Source organism: Odocoileus virginianus, chromosome 27 (assembly GCF_023699985.2).
Source record: "Odocoileus virginianus isolate 20LAN1187 ecotype Illinois chromosome 27, Ovbor_1.2, whole genome shotgun sequence".
Taxonomy (NCBI): Eukaryota; Metazoa; Chordata; class Mammalia; order Artiodactyla; family Cervidae; genus Odocoileus; species Odocoileus virginianus.
Window position 1 is genome coordinate 334,473 of NC_069700.1, and position 6,000 is coordinate 340,472.

Consider the following 6,000-nt stretch of genomic DNA (forward strand, 5'->3'; position numbering starts at 1 on the left):
GCGGCGCGCTCGAGGAGGAGGAGCGGCGCGGTGCCGGGGCCGGCCGGCGGAGCTCTGCGGGGCGCGGCGCGCGCGATGCGGGCGGCTCGGCGATCCCCGCGCGCCCGGGATGTATTTATCCGACCCCGGCGCCTCCCGGAAGCCGCGAGCCCGGTGCCAGCCTGCCGCGCCGGCCGCGCTCCCCGGCTCGGCTCCCCGGCTTCCCCCGCCTCCCGCGCCCCGGCCCGCCCCCTCTCCCCCCGCGCGGTGGAGGTAACGCGGCACCTGCTGCGCCCGCTCCTGCGCGCGAGCGCCCCCTCCGGCCCGCCGCCGCCGCCGCGGGAGGGGCGGGGACTCCGGCGCCCGGCCGCCGGTGCGAAGATCCCCGCCCGGATCCTCTCGGCGCCCGGCCGAGCGAGGGGGCGGCGCGCGCCGCCGCGGGCTCGTGGGGTCGGGGGCTCGGAGGGGGCGGCGCGCGCCGGGCGGGTGATCGGGTGGTCCTTGGGATCGGCTCCGGCGGGCGCCGGCTCTCGGTGACCTCTATCCGTTTCCCAAGTGCCCGCCACCAGCTACCTGCACCCTACGCCCGGCTCCGAGCCCAAGGGTCGCCAGCGTTCGGGAGCAACCCCCCGCCCCCGGGGCTGTTTCGAGGTGCCGACACAAGTCGAGTGTGCGCGTTTGTCCGTTTCAGGCCATGGGTCTTCCGCAGCGTCAGGTTCCCCGAGACCGACCGCAGCACCCACTCCCAAGTCGCCATTTCTCGCCCCACTCCCGTCTAAACACGATGCCGGGCGGATATATTGCCAACCTGGAGTCACATGTAAATACCAACACCGCATCGCGAAGGTGCTGGCGTCCCTCATCCTCTCCCCAGGTGCACTCGGATCCCGGCGGAACGCACGGGGCACCGCGGCCCGGCCTCCCCTCCCCTCCCGCACTCCCGGGCCGACCGTGCCGCCAGCGCGGTACACAGAACACCGCCCTGCGGCAAACGGCCGCCTTCGCACATTTCCTTCTGCACCCGGCCTGCCCAGTGATAGAGACCCTTGACTTGACATTTTGGGAAGTTTATTAATGAGTGTCTCAAATAGAGCAGTCCATTTCCACACTTGTTTGGGTGGGGGGGGGGGGGAATGGAAGAAATGCTTTTGCTTTCCAAAAGAAGCTGCGCTTACAGAATGTACTCTTGGATTTCCATTATTTGCTTACATTTTTTAACCTGGGTTTCCTCTTTGTTATGGGCAATACCTACTGACTAGATAAAATACTAGCACGCAGGAGAGAGAGAGAGAATTCTTTAAAGGCTTCCAGAGGCCTCGGGGGCAGGGAGCTCATGGAGTCTCCTGTGAGCCTGAGAAGGGGAGATTAGATAAGCAAGGGGCCGGCAGGAAACGCCAGACCTCGGAGAAATGGGTCTCAAACCCTGCACGTATCTAAACGCTAAGCACTTGGTTAGTATTCAGTGTTTCGGTAAAGACTGAACCTGGCAGTGTTGTCTTTCAGATACTCCTCTTGGGACCCCAAGAGGTAGGTCCTTAAGATGAAGCTGCAGGGTTAGGTGAATACCAGGCCAGGCAGAGCCAAACATCTAGCTTGGAACCAGATCTTCTGACTTTACGCTCTGGGGTTTCCTCCATTTCAACAGGCAGGGTAAACAACAAAACCTCAACAGAGCAAACAGAAAGAAAATCAAGAAAAAAAGTCATAGGAAAGAGTTTTAAAAGATATTTGTCAATATGCATGGGGTGGCAAAGAGTCAGACACAACTGAGTGACTGAACTGAACTGATTTTTAAGTGGGAGAATCCCTGGCCTCGGGGAAGAGTTTCATTGCCAAGCTGTTTGTTAGCTCTTGTTTCAAAATGGTGGTAAAAACCCTCAAGTGGTGCATTCCCAGATTTGGGGGACATACTTGAAACGGTAGCCCTTAAAATTCAAGCTATATGGAGAGAGTAACATGGAAACGTACCCTGCCCTATGTAAAATAGAGAGCCAACGGGAATTTGCTGCCTGACTCTGGAACTCAACACCCTGGAGGGGAGGAGGAGAGGGGAGAGAGGCGTGAGATTCGAGACGGCGGGGACATACGTGTGCCTGTGGCTGATTCATGCTGATGGTTGGCAGAAACCAACAAACTTCCGTAGAGCAGTTAGTCTTCAACCGAAGAATAAATTTAAAAAAATTTTTAATCAAACTAAAAGGAAGTCACCTAAGATGTTTGGAATTAGCCAGCGCCACACTGACCTGGTCGTTGTAATTGAGTTACCGATTAGATTAGGGTTTTCCTAAATTTGTCTTCAATCGACATGCCCCCTGCCCCCAAATCTAGTCAAGAAGATTGAAAGGTAACAAAGTGCTCTTAAATTTGTTAAGGCATATCGCAAGTGACCTCACAGAGGGACCTAGCACAAAATGAGTCAGGAGGAAGAAGTGGAAACTGAAGGCCGCCAGGGTAAGTGTCCAGGATCACTAGCCGGTACAGGGCAGCCTATCAGACACCTGCTCTCACATTACTGAATTCTACTTTCCTGCAATGTAGTTATCACTAAGGGCTAGTTTTCTTGTTTGCTTATTTATTTATTGCCTCCTGACTCCAGAAGGTTCCTGTCCTCAGCTGTGTTTTTGCTGCCTGGCACACCCAAGACAGTATATATCGTTGAATAAATGAGTGTGTCCGGTTGTCATTGCTTGGTGAGATCATATGTTAAGATCCTCCATCTCTGTTCACTCGGATTCTTCAGTCACCCAGCAGCCTTTTCATGTTTGTTGAATCTCTCAAATATAGTGCTCAGATCAGCCAGTAGGAGAATTCAAATGGTCCTGACAATTCTATGTCTTATTCTAAGTTATTGTGGTTAAGTGGGTTAGCTCCCAGTGTAAAGTTCTTGTGGGCAGTTAAAAGACGCTTGCTCCTTGGAAGAAAAGCTATGATAAACCTAGATGGCGTATTAAAAAGCAGAGATGTCACTTTGCCAAGAAAGGTCTGTATAGTCCAAGCTATGGTTTTTCCAGTTGTCATGTAGGGATGTGAGAATTGGACCATAAAGAAAGCTGAGCACTGAAGAATTGATGCTTTCAAACTGTGGTGTTGGAGAAGCCTCTTGAGAGTCCCCTGGACTGCAAGGAGATCAAACCTGTCCATCCTAAAGGAAATCAGTCCTGAATATTCATTGGAAGGACTGATGCTGAAGCTGAAGCTCCTATAATTTGGCCGCCTCATATGGAGAGCTGACTCATTGGAAAAGACCCTGATGCTGGGAAGGATTGAAGGCGGGAGGAGAAGGGGACAATAGAGGATGAGATGGTTGGATGGCATCACTGACTTCATGGACGTGAGTTTAAGCAAACTTCGGGAGATAGTGAAGGACAGGGAAGCCCATGGGGTCACAAAAAGTTGGACACGACTTAGCAACGACACAACAACAAATGGGTTTGCAGATCATGATTTGTGGGCCATAAGCAACTCATAGACCACACACTATGCGTCCAGAAAAATAACTACTAACTTAAAAATCAGGAGATTCTTTTAAGCACATGGCAGAAGCCCTGGCCCTTGTGATGCTCCTTTCCTTGAAAGGCAGTGGATGGATAGGAGTTCTCAGCTTCTCTTGTTTCTGCCGGGCACACTGGAATGTGTGTGCATGTCTCTGGCCCCAGAGAACGTCTGAGATTGTGACCCTAAATTTGTGTTGGTATCCTCAACTCACTGATCTCCATTTCTTTTCCTTTGAAAGCATGTCAAAAATGTCTGTTTGTAATTTTATTAAAATTGAGAAAATAATGAAAAGAAATAAAAGATAGAACCAAATCACCAATACACTTGAACAATTTTATTTCCTTGGAGATAGCAAGAGGAAAAAAAATATTTAGCTTACTTCTAAAGTTGACAGAAGTCTAATTTTAAATCCTCCAAAATTCTGGAAGAGTTAGTTTCAAGGAATTGGTATCAGGGTTAATAAAATGTACAAAGCAATCATAGCAGATGGACTTCACATTGTTTTATTTTCATTTTTTTTGAACCTGTATGTTCATGCTTTTTATTTATACTTGAAATGCAGGTAGATATATTTTAAAATATTGTGTCCTCTTTTTTTTTTACACTACAGTCTGATTCTTTCTTTCAAATAGCTATTTGAAAGGTAGGTTATCTTGATTTTTGGAGGATGGGAGAAAGTGATATGAAATTACTTCAAAGTCTACTGTGTACATTTGAACTTTATTTACATCATCCTTTGACTTTTGAAATGTTAACTTTTGACTAACAAGGAATTTGACATTTACAAAACCTATCATAAATGAAAGTGCAACAACTACTTTTGTTCTGTGGAAGAAGTAATCAAAATATCACAAAATCTATCCTTTAAAAATCCTACAGGGAATATCTTGAGAAAAACTGGAGGAGTACAAGCCAATTCATTGTTCCTGATCAAGGGAAGTGAAAAGAAGTAACAAAGTGAAGATAAGACTTCTATGCAAAAAGCAATTCAATTATAAATCTGATTGATAGGGCCCAATTAAAAGCTTGGTTAAAATTTAATTTTGAACTCTTATTGAGTTTAAAAACAATTAGTAGAACAAATTGATCTAGAATTGGGGGCTGGCTTTTGTTTGCTAAAAACCGCAGATGTCACGTTTGCCTTCTTGTGGTTAAGAAGTGTGATATCACTTACATGTAGAAACTAATACATGGTACAAATCAACATATCTACAAAACAAAGACAGACTCACAGACCCAGAGACCCCGCTTGTGGTTGCCAAGGGGGTGAGGAGGGGTTAGGGGAGGGGAGGATTGGGAGTCTGGGATGAGCAGATGAAAACTATCACATATGGGATGAATAAAGAACAAGGTCCTACTGGATAGTACAGGGAACTGTATTCAATATCCCGTGATTAAATCACGATGGAAAAGAATATGAAAAAGAATGTGTGTACGTGTATAACAAATCGCCTTGCTCTACAGCAGAAATCAACGCAACATTTTAAATCAACTGTGCTTCAATAAAAGTTAAAAGGGATAAATGGAATGTCAGAATGTTCCTGTCACACACACACCGGAGCCGTGTCAAAGAGGCAAGCTCCTGATTTGAGCAACAAAATAAAGTCGTGCTGGTTACTAATCCAAAGTATGAAAGAACTATGGGCTTTCCAGATAGCACCGTGGTGAAGAATCTACCTGCTGAGGCAGGTGATTCAGGAGACGCAGCTTCCACCCCTGGGTCCGGAAGATCCCCTGGAGGAGGAAACCCACTCCAGCATTCTTGCCTGGGAAACCCCACTGACATAGGAACCAGGCAGGCTACAGTCCGTGGGGTCGAAAAAGAGTCAGACACGCCTGAGTACTGACCACATCAAAGAACTATCCCCAGTTCCATAGTGATATAGACAATGATTGAATAAAGCAAGAAAGAAGTGGAGAAGAGATAAATCCCTCCTGTGGGAGAACTGCAGATAATACATGTAGGTACATGGCCCTCAAGAAGGTGGAGCGTAACTCAGCACTCATCGAGTGTGGGCTGGCCACGGCGTTTCCTTCTGAAGAGGAAGGGTCATCACTTCAACAACAGCAAGGACAGAGTCAGCCGGAGAGCATGTAACCTTGACCTGGTGTGATAAGAAGGGCCCTTACCTCTGGAATCTTCCTCCCCCAAACCCCAAATCTGTCTAACCAGGAGGGAAGTACCAGGTGCATCCCAGCTGAGGGATCCTACAAAATACCTGACCGGAACAGAAAAGTGCTCGGCTCATCCAAAGCAAGGGAAGTGTGAACGATGTCACAGCTCAGAGGAGTCAGGGAGAGGTGAGGATCAAGCGTGATGTGACAACTGATGGGGTCCTGGAAGAGAAGGACTTCCCGCCCGCACGAACTAGAGACTTTAGTGAGTAAAAATGTACCAATATTGGCTCATTTGTTCTGATTTATATACCAGGCTAATAACAAGATGTTAATAGCAGGGGCGTTAGGTGTAGGGTGTATGGAAACTGTACTATCCTTGGAAATTTTTTCTATGTGTCAAAATATTCT